At 41.5% G+C, this 16,782-nt stretch overlaps 1 long non-coding RNA gene across 1 annotated transcript; it reads right to left on the bottom strand.

Annotated features, from left to right (window-relative positions):
* Positions 1 to 7,410: 7,410 nt before the first annotated feature.
* Positions 7,411 to 16,525, bottom strand: LOC148002472 (uncharacterized). Its single transcript, XR_015633717.1, has 3 exons — positions 16,297 to 16,525; positions 15,978 to 16,225; positions 7,411 to 11,534 (listed from the first exon to the last, which is right to left on the bottom strand). It is a non-coding gene; the product is annotated as an uncharacterized LOC148002472 (long non-coding RNA).
* Positions 16,526 to 16,782: the final 257 nt, after the last annotated feature.

Here is a 16,782-nt window from a genome sequence, read left to right as displayed (position 1 = left end):
ATAATAGCCAATGTACTAAAGATGGTGTAGAAAAATAGTCTGTATACATTTCATACAGATATCCAACCTTTCAGGGCAGGTGCCGACGGTATAGCCATACTGAAGTCTAACACTTCACTTTTAAGCTTCTCCAGGTTCATCTCACACTCTGAAGGCTTTTGTTAACAGACGGAAGAAGCTTATAAAATGATTTATTTTCACCTCAACTTTCATTATGTTGATAGCACTTTTGAGGGCAAGGGGTACTAGCATCCTTTGAGTGCCAAAGAGAGAATGAGGCTGCTGGCGGAGGGTGTGCTGAGTGGGTTAGGAGGTTATGACTAAAATCAGTCTTTTCTTTCCTCCTGAGAGTTCCGCAGATGGCATGCTTTATGAGAGTATTTATTTGGAAGAGAAGTTGAGGCAGGAGACCTTGCATCATTTGCAAAAATTCTAATCATGAGAAGAGGAGAAAGGGACAGGCCGTAGAATCTAGGATGTCTGATTTACAGCTTGCTGAATAACCAATAATATTGGTTTGCAAGCCAATAGAGTTTCCAAACAATTTACTGTAAACATATCTTTTTATAATTAGCCTTATGAGCAGGCAGAAGGAATATAAGGATTCTCTTAACCATCCATCCCTGTCATTTCCAACTACGCAGCCAAGAATCAAGGCATAGACACCAGTATCGTTTCGGATGCTCTGACCATTTGCCACTGTAGAAACTTTCATGCTCCTATCTTGGAGAATATCAACCTTCCAAACCTGAAATCAAAGTGAAGACTTCTACACACACACACACACACACACACACACACACACACACACACACAGGCTCTTGTGAAACTTTGAAAGAATAATGTTTTGAACAACTCATATGTCTAATGTATGGCCTAGGTAGTGAAGTAGTTTTTCTTCTCTGTATCATTCCGATTTCAGTATATGTGCTGCTGAGGCAAGCACTGTGATGAAGTTTTTATGAGTAGATTACTCATGGTGACTCAAAGCTAAGCATCTCTGGGACTCTACATGTTTCCTCCACACGGATGACTCCCTCTCTCTCAGCCCCAGCAGTCATTCTTGAGATGCAATGGAAAGAACAGGACCTAAGCATTATCCCTCCACTGAGGCTTCCGAGTTGCCGCTGTGGTATGCTGTGTAATTATTTTATTCAAACTGAAGCATTAATTCCTGGAGAGGAAAGGGAAGCTCCATGAGTAAATAAAACTTACTGGACTCTCAAGGGCATGGGTATGACATGGAATGGTAAGGGTAGGGGGTCCTTTCCAATCTATAGAACTTTCTGAGAGTCTTGTAAAAAGCTCCAGGGACTCATTGTTTGTGACTTTTCTCTCACACTGAGATGGTGATTCACTCATCTCTGAGTAACCCATGCACCCATAGGTAAGCTCATTAGTTCACCAGGTTAAACATGGGCAGTCATGCTCAGGTCTATCACTGGTTCTCTATATTGGTTGACTAGATATTTGTTTGAATCTCCCCAGGAGAAGACATACAACAGTACAACAAGTCATCCCAGATTTTGGCAGCATAAAAGCGTCATTTTGTTCTAATCAGTTTTGAGTGTCAAGAAACCCACAAGATCTTTTCCTGTACTGGAAGTCTGTTAGGACGTTGTAGATGGGTGTTGACTGTTGTTGGCATCTGAAGGTGGCAATAGGACTAGATGCCCAAGGTGGTGAAATTTGTAGGATAGAAGTTGAGGAAGACTGTTGTCTGAGAGGCCACTGGCTGACTAACCAGACTTTTCAGGTGTTGCAATGTCAGTACATGTCTTTTGAGACATGATATCACAGGACAGTAAAATGTTTGTTCTCCAGCTGGGGAGATGACTCAGTGGTTAACGTGTTTCCAGAACAAGGGGAGGAACTGATGATCGGGGCCCCTAGAACCAATGTTAATGCTTGGCAGGAGACAAGATTCCCCAGAGAAAGCTGCTTAGCAAGATAAGCCACATCAGCAAGCTCTCAGCCTGACTGAGAGAATTTATCTCAAGGAGATGGCAGAGCAACTGAAGGGCATTCCCAACTACAACCCGAGGCCTCTGTATATGTGCATAAGTGCAATCACACCACACTCACACATTTGAAAATGCACATGTGGACATGCATGTGCACATCACACACATAGACACACTAAAGACTTAAATGAGGCACTTCGCATCTTCAGTATCCTATGTAGATACAGAAAGACTGCAGTTCAGAGTGACTGGTAATCCCCACCCTGGCAGGGGAGTCCTTACATGTTTTTAAGAACTAGACTGTGTACTATGCTCCTGGGAAATTATTTGGAAAACTATGATTCATCTGCTGCCCCTTGCCTTAATAACATCCTCTGACTTGACCTCTGGTTTCTGTCTCAGTCTTGTGAAACTGTGCTTGGTGATCCTGGATGGCCCTAGATGAATCATCTCTAGCAGGGAAGTTAAGGAAGCCAGAGTTCTTTTGAAGATGGAATGTCACCCCACATTGTTTTGTGAGAACTGAACATAGTACTTTGTGTTCAATTTGGTGGTAAGTTCTGCTAAATTTGAGTTCATAGATGATGTAACATCCTGATCAGTATCAACAATAGAATTATGTAGGCTGAAAAGGTAATAATACCCTAGAACTTGCAAGGAAGGGCTCAGAAGATATCATGCCAAGTGAAATAAGTCAGACACAGAAAATATCTCAGGATTACATATAAGTAATACTTTACTTATATATATTTGAGGATATATATATTTGTATATATTTGTGTGCTGATATACACATATATACTATTATATTTATATAATATGATATGTGTGTGTATGAGAGAGAGAGAAAGAGAGAGAGAGAGAGAGAGAGAAAGAGAGAGAGAGAGAGAGGAGAATGTGAGGAAGGAAATGGTGCAGCCAAAGGATTCAAAGTAGCAATATTTAAGATGAACAAAACTGTAGGTTTAACTTGAGGAATACAGGTAAGAAATTTGTATTTTACACATACAAAAAACCAATATAAAATAAATTAATATATTATTAGAGCATAATACAGGGCTATTGTGGATCTAATGGAACTAAGGGTAGTGTATTCAATACCCTGGAATTATACTTAATGAGTATGATTTTTAGTCATCAACCATTTCTTTGTAGCTTCATATTTCTCGAGTTGTGAGTGTACTTTTCATGTAGCAAGCACTCAATCTTATATTAAATGTACATTTTTCATTTTCTAAATAATGATGAGTTGAATGAGACCCCATACTTTTAAAAAATCAGAAATTATTTTGCAGCACACTAAAAGTTATAAAAACATTAGGATTGACATCATCAATGTGAAGAATTAGTATCATCATCTATAAGCCCATGAGTCTAGATTGGAGCATTAAGGGAGTTGGACTGAAGATAAGACGAATAATGGAGGAAAGAAACCATAGAACTCCCCAGGCTATGTTTTGATGGTCACAGATGGCCAGAATGACTTTGCACCAAGTGCCAAGATATAAACAGATAAGAATTAGATGTGGGTCTCCATCTAGAAAGTCTGAGCAGGACCCAAACACAGCCAAAGATCAGGTTCTCACAATTGTGGTTATGTTCTTAGACTATTGAACTAGAGTACAATAAATATCCTTTGTCAAGGTCAAGGTTGATCTCTGTTTCTGGAACAGGACTGAATCTGAACCTAGAGGATACATGACTCCAGATGTGAGGATAGGAGTGTTGAGAGACCATATTGATTTAGATTGAGATTTTTTTTCTTCATTTAGACTTTTTAACACATCTCCATAAGAGAATCACTTTAACACTCTCTAGGTTGGAGGATGGACTCTAGATATAGCAGGGAACTTTGATTTTGTTGTATTCCTGTATCCTGTCTACTCCTGCAATCCACTGAAGATACCCTCTCGCTCTTTTGTTTCTTTTTTTTTTCTTTTTTTCTCTTTTTTCGGAGCTGGGGACCGAACCCAGGGCCTTGCGCTTTCTAGGCAAGCGCTCTACCATTGAGCTAAATCCCCACCCCCTCTTTTGTTTCTTTTCATTTGGCTCCCACTAATAGCTCACATGCCGTGTAATTCATTTGTCTGAAATGCACACCTTAGTGGCTGTGGTATAGTCACAGAGCACCCCTATTACCAAAGGAAGTTCCACTGCCTCCAAACAAAATCCATTCGCTACATATCTTCCAGCATCACTCCCTATTTCGAGGACCTTCCTTCGGTTGCTGGTACCATTTATATACATCTTATCTTCATGTTTGCCTACTCTAGGCATTCCCCATAAATCTATGGGGCAGCCTATCATGGAACACAGAGTATTGAAACTTTTCTCCTCCTCCAACGATTGATTACAGCTTTACATATATGTATCTAGAATCTTTCACGTGGTGAATACCTCCCCATCAGACTTTTGACAGAATCTTTTTGCAGAGAGTCCAAACACCTGCCAAAGGTTCAAATTATCAGGTCAAGCAACTGATATACTTCTTTTTGACCCAGCTGCAACCCCATGTACTTTCAGATCTGATTCGATAGAATTGTGTTCAATGGCTCTCTTTAGACTCTCCATACATGAGTCTTTTGATTATAGCTTTGAATTTATGAGCTTGGAAATAGATTTAGGAGCAAGGCAACAGTTCAGCTCATTTCAGGATGACCTGGAAGCACTCTCAAGGTAGTGATTTAAGGTGTTACTTGTAGAAGTCACTAGAACACTCTGGAAGTCAAGCCTTTTCCTGGGAGAGGAGGATTACTTACCACCTAGAGTGCTAACCATAATAGCAACTGTTTATTGAGTACATGTGGGCACTCTATGGGTATAACGTTGCAGTGAGACTTCTGGAAATGGCAGGGGCCTTTGATTTCTTTTTCCTAGAGCTACTTGAATCTGCTTCTTCATCAACACCTATCTACCAGACTGAATGCTTTGCACATGACTCAGAGATATTTAGCCAGGAATTCAGTTTTGATTAACAAATTCTGTTATATATGGTTGAAGAAAATATTAACTAATTTGTTAAGAATTATAAGCAGACTATTGGGGGGGCATTTGGAGGGGAAGGGTAGAATTGTGAATAATCAAAAAAATTTGCATGAGAATTCCAGTTCATTAAGTAATCAGCATGGGGGTGTCTGATTGGCTGATTAGATGCAGAAGCAGATCGTTTGTCGCCTTTTAGGTACATTTCCATCAAAGTAGTTCCACCTGGCAAATTTAAATTAATGTATTATTTTAAATCCATGTATATTTATTTCACATTGAGTTATCCTTCAGAACAAAGAAGTCATTTTATTTATCCAGAACATCTCGAGTTTTCAGGTTGGTGGCTTAAGAGTATCTGTCTTCCAGGAGTTGCATCAACACCAGTCACTGGCTCCTTTCCTATGGCTGTGCTTGAGAATGTCAATCTCTCTGTGTCTCACACACACACCACCACCAACCCAAATCCCACACACTTAGATTTCCAGGGCAGAACATTCTCTTGTATAGAGAACATTCTATTCTTTGAGTTAAGTTAATGTGGCAGTCAGTCATCAATCAACCAAGTAGGCTGTATTTTAGCTGAATGTCAAGGTTATTAAGGGGTGACTATATTGTTAGAGGTTGCTTAGAAGGAAGGGCCTAGGTCACAGAATGTAGCAGTAGGAAGCCAGTTTCCAAAGGAGGCTGAGAAAATAGGTTTACTTCTCTGGCAGGATTCCTTCAAAAGTCTAGTGAATCAGAACACAGCAAGGTTTCTGAGAGAATTGGACCCTACCCATCCCTGGGAGACCTCATTTCTTCATCAGAAGATGTCTTGAGGATCTCTTCAGGGGCATTTTCAAACCCTTCCCATCAAGATTCAGAGAAAACAGAGAAAAAAATTACAATTTAGTAATATCATGGAGCTCTGGCAACCCTGGTGCAGAAACAGCGCTGCATCTCTGCTCCAGTTGGAAGCTGCCAAGCACTAATCTTACCGGACCTCAGACCTCTCGCCCATGTTTATTCTTGGGCTCCGCTCAGTAGTCAAGTCCTTTGACCATCTACCCTCTCCCCTACTCTCAGGCCCAAACTTTGCTCTGCCTTTCCTTTTCTCTGTCTCTCCAGAATGGCTTCTGCAATTCCCATTCTATGATGAGGCTGCTTCGCTGTTACTGAAGAGGGTGTCCTTACTCTTGTCTCAACTGAAGGCTGACTTCTCATGCAACATTTTAAGCTAAAAATAAAAATAAGTAAGTCTCCTTATCTCCCATTAGATTAATTACACTAAATCTTCAAGTCTTCAAGGCTGATGCCTATCAGCTCCATGGTGGCTGAGGACCCTTCCCTAACCTCCACTTTGGGCTCCTTCATTGCCTTCTCTTTCAACCTGTCAACTTCTGTCGAGCATCCTAGTAAATAACTCAATACATTCCCATCACATCTTCTATTTCTATCTACTATCAAGCCAGACCTGCTGTTCTATACAATGCCTGATGCTATGCATCTACCTAGGGAGGCCCTGACATGAGCTCGCATGCACACTGCATCTTTACCCCTAAGAACCTATTGAAAAGCACAGCAATATAGGAAACAGTGCCATGATTTGGTAGTAGTATCTTGTCTTCACTGGGTCCTCCATCATATTGACACTACAACTACTACAGTGGGATATCACATCAAGAGATGGGCAGCCAAGCCTAATATGCCTTGAGCTCCTCCAACTCTCTCCAAGCCTGACCTCTGTGCCTATTCTTGCCATAATTCTCCCAACCAAAAATGAAGTAGTTGCAGCAGCCACACCATTCTCAAAACCAGAGCTTGATTTAAAGTTACCTGACTCATATTCTAGCCAGCTAAAAGAAAGGAAGTCTTACCCAATAGAATTAGTGCATGTTAGAATCACGCACAAAGAAAATACAGTGTTGAACAGACATCAACTACAGAAGTTGTCAGATCCCTAAAAACTGAGTTATCTATCTCTCCAAATGTACTTTGCAGTTTCAATCATTTGTATGTGTGCACAATATTTGCGGGGGAGAATATGTGGAGACCAGAGAGCAACTTTGTAAAGTTGGTTCTATCTTCTATGTGTAATCGAGTTCCAGAAATGAACTTCAGGCAGCCAGGAGGCACACCAAATGCCTGTATCTGCTGAGCCATCTCACTGGCTTTCCTGCAGGGTTTTCATGTGTGGTTTGCACGCAATACAATTAGATACAGTGTATGTTTCATACATCAAGCAAACACATTCAAAATTCTTGTAGCACCTTTCTGGTATGCCATTTCCACCAAAGGCTGAAAACTAGGAATATAGGCAGTTTGTTTTGCTCTTTGCCACTGTTTTAATGACTTTTCCAAGGACTAGAAGAGATGGATAGGGGGTTGGGGATTTAGCTCAGTGGTAGAGCGCTTGCCTGGGAAGCGCAAGGCCCTGGGTTCGGTCCCCAGCTCCGGGTAAAAAGAAAAAGAAGAGATGGATAGTTTCAAAGCTGTTTTAATCATGAGTTGTTGTTATGACACTATAAGACCAAATATAAACCAACTCTTACTATCTTTGGTCACCTCAAAAAGAAAAGCAAATACAAAGTAGTGATATCTTCAGGCTTCCTTTACATTTCTCTGATGTCTGCATTCCATGTGTTGGTGATGAATCAATTCAATGTAGTTGGATGCCTTTTGATTGTTATTCCAGCTTCTAGAAGAAACCGTTTTGTTGTTTTCTGTTTTTTGGGTTTTTCTACCAAAAACTGTTAGTATTTTAGGATATTCTGTGGCTTGCAATGGGTTTGCCAAGGATTTTTAAAGGTCCTACTCATTCATAAGATGCTCTTAGAAAGCATACATAACTTTTAACCTTACTCTGTAGGGCAGGTATTCCAAACTTCATAAGCTTCAGAACAGTGCTGTGTCTTCCTATAGCTACTGAAACACTGAGTTAAACTTTCCTGCAGTTTGGATATAAGGAGAGATTAGCTATTAAGGTAAAAACATCCTGTAATTCCTATCATGTAACACTGTACAGGCACGCTGGAAGGAAGTTTCCTTAGAAAGTTATCCCCCGACTGAAAGAGAGGCACTATGCATAGATCTCCAGAACTCTTGCAAAGGACAAACAAATATAGCGTGCTGCCTATCATCTCAGAACTCAGGAGACAAGGAAACAAGCACCCCAATAGCAAGCTGGCTAACTGGACTAGAAGAAATTGATGAGGACTAGGTTTAACCACGGTGCCTCAATAAGGTGGAGGGCAATTGAAGAAGATGCCTGACAGTGAGTTCAGTCCTCCATGAGCATGGGTTTATAGGTAAACATGCACTTTCAAACACATATAAATCTATACCTGTGCAGACAGGCATATATATAAGTCCACACATCAAACACATGTACATACAAAAATAGATTTTCTTCTAAAAAAAGGAGCATTATCAACTACAAAAATTTGCCATCTGTGCAGAGATGAAATCATACTGCTTTTCTTAGCTGGCCTCTCTGCTTACCTCCTACTATAGCTATGACTAGTATTTCTTAACTTACACACACAAACTCCTCCTCACAAGGTGACTGAAGAAGGTGTCTTACAATGCCACATGTCGTATAAGGAGTTTCCCAGGGGAAAGCAGGTGACACCTCTAAGTCCAAGGGGAGTCGCCAAGTCTTCACAATGCTGACTAGAAATGCTGTTGCAGAGCCATAGGTGAGATGAGAGACCAGACAACTGAAGCCCTGATTTCACTGTCATAGAGACGAGAACTGGGGAAGGAGCTACAGGAGTGAGAAGCTGCCTAGGGTTAGGAGAAGGCAGGGACCTGGAAATCGGGGAAGCCTGAAAATCCCAGTCAGAAGCACGGTATCCCATTGTCAACAGTGAAACCTCCAGATCCAGGACATTCTAGACGAAAGAGTCAATGTCGGTGAAGGAATGTGGTTTGGAAAGATTTATAAAGGGGAGAAGGAGCCTGTAGGGAATTCTGGAAGTGGAAGGCATGGCGGAAACTAGAGGGGTAGAGTATTGCTTTGAGTGTGTTGGGAGAGCAGAGAAAGAGGGAGGGAGAAAGAGAGAGAGAGAGAGAGAGAGAGAGAGAGAGAGAGAGAGAGAGAGAGAGAGAGAGAATGAGAAGTGATATCTCTAAGTTGAGTAGAAGCAGCCAATAGACATCAGAAATGCCAAGACAAATAGATGCTGAGACACGGGAGGTCCTGTGCAGAGTTCAAGGGGTTACTTGTAGAAGGCACTACAAGTGCTAATAAAAAGAACATGAAAAGAAACACAGAGACAACCGCAACATATGAAAGGAAATAAGAAAATAGAGAAGGGATAAAGATAGTAGATGTAAGAAGAAATATATTAAAGAGAAAAGTAGGAGAGAGTAAAAAGGGAAAATGCATTAAGATTTTTTACAAATTCTTATTAATTATCTATTTAAAGAATAACTGTGTGTGTGTGTGTGTGTGTGTGTGTGTGTGTGTGTGTGTGTGTGTGTGTGTACACCTATGGTGTGGGTTCATCTTTCAGCATCCATATGAAAATGGTGCCTATGGAGGCCAGACCAGGACATGGGACCCCTGGAACTGGAGTTACATGGGTGGTAAGCGGTCTGACATGGGTGCTTAGAACAGAATCCTAATCCTGTGCCAAGAGCCACCACCAGCAAAAGTAACTAACTAAATGAATATTTAAAATCCAAGTATATTCGCATCTAGTCAAAACGCTAAAAATTAATTAACCGCAGAGCAATTTATCCAGCCCCTTCTCCTTCACTTTTCATAGTTTAAAATCAGAAAGGTTGACACTTGCCAAGAGTAAGTAAGTAGGTCAAGGGGAATGAGACTTAGAAAAAAATTTTAAGTTATGGAAAATGTATGGTGAATAATTTACACAGAAAATCAATAGAAGGCATAAACTAAAAGAGGAAGCGTTTTTCCAGGGGGGTTTCATGCTAAGCCCTTTTCTATAGGTCCCAGAGAGCCACCCAAATGCCATAGGCAGTCCCATGCAACTTGATTCTTCCTACAAAGGCCCAGGTATATTTCCTAGTTTTTTCTACAAAGATTCAAATTTCTCCTTGCTTCGAATTGTTGTATGCTGTTTTTGAAGCTCAGATTTGCTCTGTTTTACACAAGCATTCTCTGGGTGCTCTCATGTCACTGAAAGTCAATTTCAGAGAAGAAGGAGGATGTGACAGGTATGTGTGATTGGGTGGAAACGTACATATTGCTGGCGGAGGGGTGGGACTTGAACATGAAAGAAAGGAAGAAAAAGGATTGGGTCCAGAGCTATCATTGTCAATTGGGAACTTTGCCCCTTGATCCAGGGATATTTGGCAATGCGTGGTGACAGTTTAGAGCCACAGCTGGGGGCTACTGCTGTGGGTTTCTAGTGGGCAGGGACTAAATACCCTGAAGTGCAGAAGGTCATTCTCCTCACAAAGAATATTCTGGTTCAAAATCTAACATGTGCCAGCATTGCGAAACCACGACGCAGGGACCCTGGTGAAAAGGAGGACTTTGGCAGGCACTGACTCCTTTTAATCTGAGGCCAAACAACGGACGATGGTGAATGAGAGCATTGATTTTAATTCTAATGTAACACAAAACATTCTCATTATTTTTCCGAGGGACATGATTAAGTAATGTTTCAGTGCTTAGTGGCCTAATTCAAAGAAATTATATATTCGGAAGTGGGAAAAGGCAATTTCAGTACTCTGCTTACACTGTGATCTTTTTGGTATAGCACATAGCAGATTGTAATTAGTAACTCTACTGTCTCAACTGACAATGGATATCAGCATTATTATATAGTAGTGGCTACATCCTCGTCCAGTGTTACTTTCTCTGTGTTCCTTTTGCAAAGCAAGATCTAGATTCAGATAGTAGTCCTTTTGTCTGCTCTGCCTTCTAGGGCCCAGTCACAATCATCGTCAGCCAAGGTAACTAACTTAGTGAATATTTACAATCCAAGTGTGTTATACATCTAATCGAAAAGCTAAAAATTACGTTTGCTGTGCTCTGTGATCCTGAGGGATTCCTCTCAAGTGAAAAGAGCTGTTGGATATAAAGGAAAGGGAGAAAAGTGGAGGGGGGAGGCTAGAAAGGAAAGAGATGAGTTTCCATACAGGATGCATCACAAGAAGAAAGGAATTAAGGATTGAATAGGTAGAAGGCCTTTAATAACCTTTCCAGCAAGGGATTTATAGAAGTTAGTGGAGGTAAAGCGGTGTGCCTGATGCCTTTTGAAACGGGAGTCTTTTTTGGCTTTCTCATCTCCTGTGCTATGCTATATGTAAATTGGGTTTCATGGTATATTAGAACTGTGAAGATGATTTACTATGCCAGAATGTGTTATGGATCATTTGTGCACCAGCACTGCAGTTTAAATAGCAGCACTGACTTGAAGCTCCACCCATTCCTGCCAAATTACATAGAACTATAAGGCTCATTCTGCCTGAGGAAAGCCATGCACAGCATTCTTCTACCTGTTCCCATTGCAAGGGTTCAGTGGGCTTGCCTGTGTATCTTATTAAGACCATAGGAACAAGGCTGGAACGTGAACTCTTCCCGTTCTCTGATGTCAATGGAGTCTTCCCATGCTGTGTCAACTTTGCCTGGGAAACAAAACAGAAGTGAAAAGTGGGGCCCCAACCACTTTTCTGGCACCACCCACTAAAACCTAGTTATTCCTAAAGAGCAGGTGCATCCAGAGGGCTCCCTATTATCCACAGATTTATGTCATCAGTTGACCTTAATTGATGGATGTCTATACTGAACATGAAAGGTAATACTAGTCACCACAAGTGCATTTTTAGGATGAATTCTATACTCTTTTTCTTTGTTAAGAAATAACTGATTTCAGACAAAGAAAACACTGAATGGTGTCCTTTGTCCTTGAGATGGTTTTGTAAGTAGAAAGCACAGCCCCTTTGGCCATCGCTAGCTGAAGGTATATGAAAAGGTTAAGTCAGATGCTTCAACTAAAAGAGAGAGTTCTACCCACAACGCACACTGGAGCGAGCATTCATATTCACACAGACCCATAAAGAAACAACCGAGAAGAGGCACAGACTCACGTTGTACCATCTGCTTCTCCATGCTCTTGTCATGGTACCCCATCTCTCTCAGAGAACAGACTAGCACATCCCTGGCTTCCCAATCTCATTTCTTACACACAGCAATCAAATTTGCTGTCTCCTGAACACCCCACATTCCTGAGCTATCTCACTGTGTCTGATGAATTTATCTCTGTCTTTTCTGCAGATTTGATTCATTCGTTTGTGTTTCACCTAAAGGTATTTAATTATGTTATCTCCTTATTTAGAGCTCCTTTGGATTGAGGCAGGCAGGGAGATGAGGATGGTGATACTTAGTGGCATTAACTGGAGCCTAATTTTTATTCTATTAATGAATCCCTGGGTAACCTCTGGAAAGTCAGTGAGCCTCTTTCAAGCCAAAATTTCTTCACCTTGAAAAACTGGGAAAAAGAACAATGTACCCCAGAAGGTGACTGTGGGGAATAATTAGCAAAATAAAATTAATAAAGGAAAAGTAACGTGTAAATCAGAGCACTTGGAAGAATCACAGAAACAGCCTTTTTCTTACACAGATTAATTGCAGCCCTGTTCCTTTAGAACCCAGCGGTTTTTAGACTATGGGAGGAAACCTTTGAATTTGTTAACGAATGCAGAGAACCCATAAAAGAGTGATGTTAACAACTCCGGAATCAGCGGTTTCCATTTTTTGTTTGTTTGTTTGTTTGTTTTTCCCTCTGAGTTCTGTCTTACCAACAGGTCAGGTTGGTTTGAAGTGTTGGTTTAGTAATGCCCAACCACACTTTGTAAATGACTTAGTAATCCCACATATCTAACAGTATCTCTCCTGTATGCATGGGGATCTACTTACACATATGTGAGAAAAGTTATCTATTTAGTAAAGGGTATTCATCCATCTATGTAAACACATGGCTTTATGCATTGTTTTCACAGCACTGAAACACATCAATATGAAGGAAATTGAAGATTTAGAAAAGATAGCTGTCAACAAATGCATTCAGTACATACTAGTTCTGTTGTGTATTCATTCAGTTCTTTAAAAATGACTTGAACTGGGAATAGGTCTAGACTTGTAAGACCATAGTGAGTGTGGTATAGGTAGAGTCCATGGATCCGGCTTATCTTACCACATTACACTGATGTGCGCTATTCTGTCACAATTAATGAAACAGCTGTGGCTCATTACTGAGAAAGGCATCACTTAGCACCAGTTCAGCATCGCCTCATGTTCTGTGTCTGTTCTGTTTTTCTGTTGGAAAAACTACACTCTTGTCTTCATCTGGCTTTGACAAGCCCTCACCTATTACTTCTTTTTTGATGACATTCAATTTTAAAGAGCACTGGTCAGTATTTTGCAGAAAGCCTTTTAACTGACGTTTCTGCTTTTCCCAAGATTTGCCCCATGCTCCGCATTTATGAGAGAAAGAGTACAGACATATAGTATCATGCTTATCACAACAAGAGTGCCTATTTTCAATATGACCTATTCCCATGCCCGTGAATACTATAAACTGAAATGGAAGGTCCCCTATAATGGTAGCTGTGATGGCTGCCCCATGGGAATCTGGCCCACTGTTGCTTGATTCTGGTTTTCTCCAAAAACAATCTTCAAAGCCTAGCGACTACCTCAAATTTAGGCCAAAATAGTTTCGTGTGTGAGCCAAATAGTACGATATGTCAGCGGCTGGTAAGGTGGCTCATTAGAGAAAAGCACTTAGCAGGAAAACCTATGACCAGACTGAAAGCCACAAAACTCACAGTAGAGGGCAAGAACTGACTTCCAAAATTGTACTACGACCTCACAATGCACACAGTAACATGTACACCTACGTGTTCGGAATAGTACACCTACACTCACACATATTGTGCTCTCAAACATTCTTTCTCTCACATACACACACATTCACAATCACTACAATAATAATAATTTTTTAAATGTCAGGTTGCCAATAGTAACCTGCAGTCACTTGTTTGTAACCTCTTGCACATTTTTAGGGTAAGAAACACATTAACAGGTTTTTTTCCATTTGCTCTCTATTTTGCAACTCATTGCTAGTATTAACCTTAGAGAAAGATAACGTTGGAGAATAGGGATCTGAGTGGCTATGATTTTGACCCAGCAAGAGATAATAGAGATACCAGCTCAGGCGTCATTAATATACACAGACTCTGATTTTAGACTATGACAGAAATATTTCGGCAATCTCTACAGGAAAGAGAATTGAAGAGACAAGCTGGATGTGGAGACAAACCTCAGAGGGCTGGTGATGTTTCTGGTTTACAGTGTGTTAGTGAAGCTGTTATTAGAGATAACATGAGCATCTCTATCGTGGGAGAATGAGGCACACAGTATCATGTCTAAGTAAGGAAAAAAGCAGGGTTTCAGGAGCAGATACAGTGTCTCTGGGTTATAAAATTGGACACCATGAGAAGAAAATCAACATCTGGGAAAGGAAGAGAGAGGGGGGGGAGAGGGAGAGGGAGAGGGAGAGGGAGAGGGAGAGGGAGAGGGAGAGGGAGAGGGAGAGGGAGAGGGAGAGGGAGAGGGAGAGGGAGAGGGAGAGGGAGAGGGGGAGGGAAGGAGGGGGAAGGGAGGGAGGCAGGGAAGGAGGAAGGGAGAGGAAGGGAGGAAGGGAGGAAGGGAGGAAGGGAGGAAGGGGAAGAAAGTTGCAGCCAAATGCCTTGATTAGTGCATCCTTTTTTTCAAAGTCCAGGCAAGAGCTACCCTCACACTCCAGCATGTATTTCAGGGATGAGAAAAGGCATGTTCTTGTGTAGGTGGTTCAGAGAACAGAGGTCAGTGCACGGTAAGTTAAGCATACGTCTTGTTCAGTTTGTTCAGGCCTCCCTCTCCATCACCCGGGATGAAGGACAGTAGTTCACACCACCCACAGCTCCGCACTTGTTTCTTGCCTCTCCTCATCAGCTATTTACAGTCGCTGGTCTTGGTTTCTAGCCGCCATGGCCCTGGTCTGAAGTACCAGCCATCTCTCAGAGACTCCCTTCCTTCTTTCTATTAAAGCTCTGAAACAAAAATCCTGTTGCCTGCTTTTCTAAGAATATGGTTCTTTCCTCTCCTGGCCAAAATATCCCAACGTCTGTGTGGATTTCCGGTTCTCTGAACTCTTACCTGACATGCTCTCTCCGGTCACATTTCCCCAGTTCATGTCCTTGCTTTCTTTTCAGGCTGTGTGGCTTCAGACAAGTGTCTTAACCACCCTGAGTTTGAGTGTGGTTATCTATGAAATGGAGACAGCATTGACCCCTCCTGATGTCATTGTGTGGATTAAAGGCTTTCACCTAGATCTCTGACACTCAGTCACGACTCTTGCTCTTACCTACCCATGTGCATATGACATGTGGCTCTGCTGTCACTAGTTATATGCATTGTCACCTTTTCCTTCTACTATAGCCCAAGCATTATGAGGACAAAGACCAGGATGTGGATGAATTTATATACATGCATTCTTGATGGCACACGGGGTAGTCCAAGTAATAACTAGGACCTGACATTTATACTGACAAATATACACATATACAAATATACACACAAATATAAATGGTATTGTATATGTCATGTACATACGTGTGTCTGTGAACATCATTAACTAAAAACTCAGTAACTGAAATATGTCTTTCTCATTTGTAAATATACACATATATACCTATCATAGGAATGAAACCTATTGATGATTTTCAAACCATACCCTAATAAAAACAAAAATATGGAATGAAAGAAATCTTTTCCCAAGTGGAAAACAAGTAGAATTTTAGATTCTAAGCCCTGTGGGAGACTGGGGTGTCAACCCATGGGTATGACTCCTTTTTGAGGTAAAATATTAATCCAGTCTATCACTGGAAAGAGCAGCGCCCTATTCGACCCACTGGGCAGCTAAGCTAAAATCTTGCCCTCCCAGCACCTGTGGCCAGGAGATGGAGCATGAATCACAAGGGCCTGGCGAGAGGCCAGTGTGGAGTCACGCCGGTTCTCTGAACTCTTACCTGACATGCTCTCTCCCGTCACATTTCCCCAGTAGCCTGCCTCTCATGTTTTATTTTAACTCAGCCCACTGTCATAAAATTGAACAGTGAATAAGAACTGCATTAATTTTAAGAAAGTTGGTGTCAAGACAGCAGAGGCTAAGGAAGGACGAGGGAGAGGATGGATAAAGAAGTCGGTCGGGTGGTTCCTGCTTCCTGCTGTATTAACACGGCTCCCCGGCTGGTTGCTAAGTTCTCTGTTTCTTCACCTGCAAAATGGGAATAGGGATTAATGTTTCACCAACTTTCTGAAACTCTTCCAAGGATCAGGGCAACTCACGGAAAGTATTCGACGGAGCATTTCTCTGGAGTTCTTCAGAGGATGGCCATAAACAACGACGGCTCTAATAAACGAGCGTTCATCTACTGTCATCGATGGAAAAATTAGCTCTTGTTTTGATTCTTGCGACTTTCATAGAATATGTTTTGATTTTCCTTTCTTTCTTCCAACTCTTCCCATCTCTTCCCCCATCTCTCTGTCCATCCAGCTTCATATTCTTTCTAAATATGAAGTCCAATTTGTGTTGGCCAACTACGCCCCTTCCCCCCTCCCCGTGCAGGCCCTGCCCTGGAGTGTAGTTGATACGCCCAGGATCCATGCACTAAAGAAACTGGTTTTTCTTCTCCACACAGTTAACAGTTACAAGTAACTTCGAGGTTGGGGGAGGGGTGGGGGTGGGGGATAGGAATGGTGGGGGTAGGGGGTGGGATTTCCTGCCCACTTCCCATTCTCCATGTTGGGATTTTGTCAGGTTTGAATTTGTGC

This window comes from Rattus norvegicus, chromosome 11 (assembly GCF_021556685.1).
Source record: "Rattus norvegicus strain SHRSP/BbbUtx chromosome 11, alternate assembly SHRSP_T2T, whole genome shotgun sequence".
Classification (NCBI taxonomy): Eukaryota; Metazoa; Chordata; class Mammalia; order Rodentia; family Muridae; genus Rattus; species Rattus norvegicus.
The sequence above is the reverse complement of the archived record's forward strand: the minus strand, read 5'-3'. Positions and strand labels throughout refer to the sequence as shown.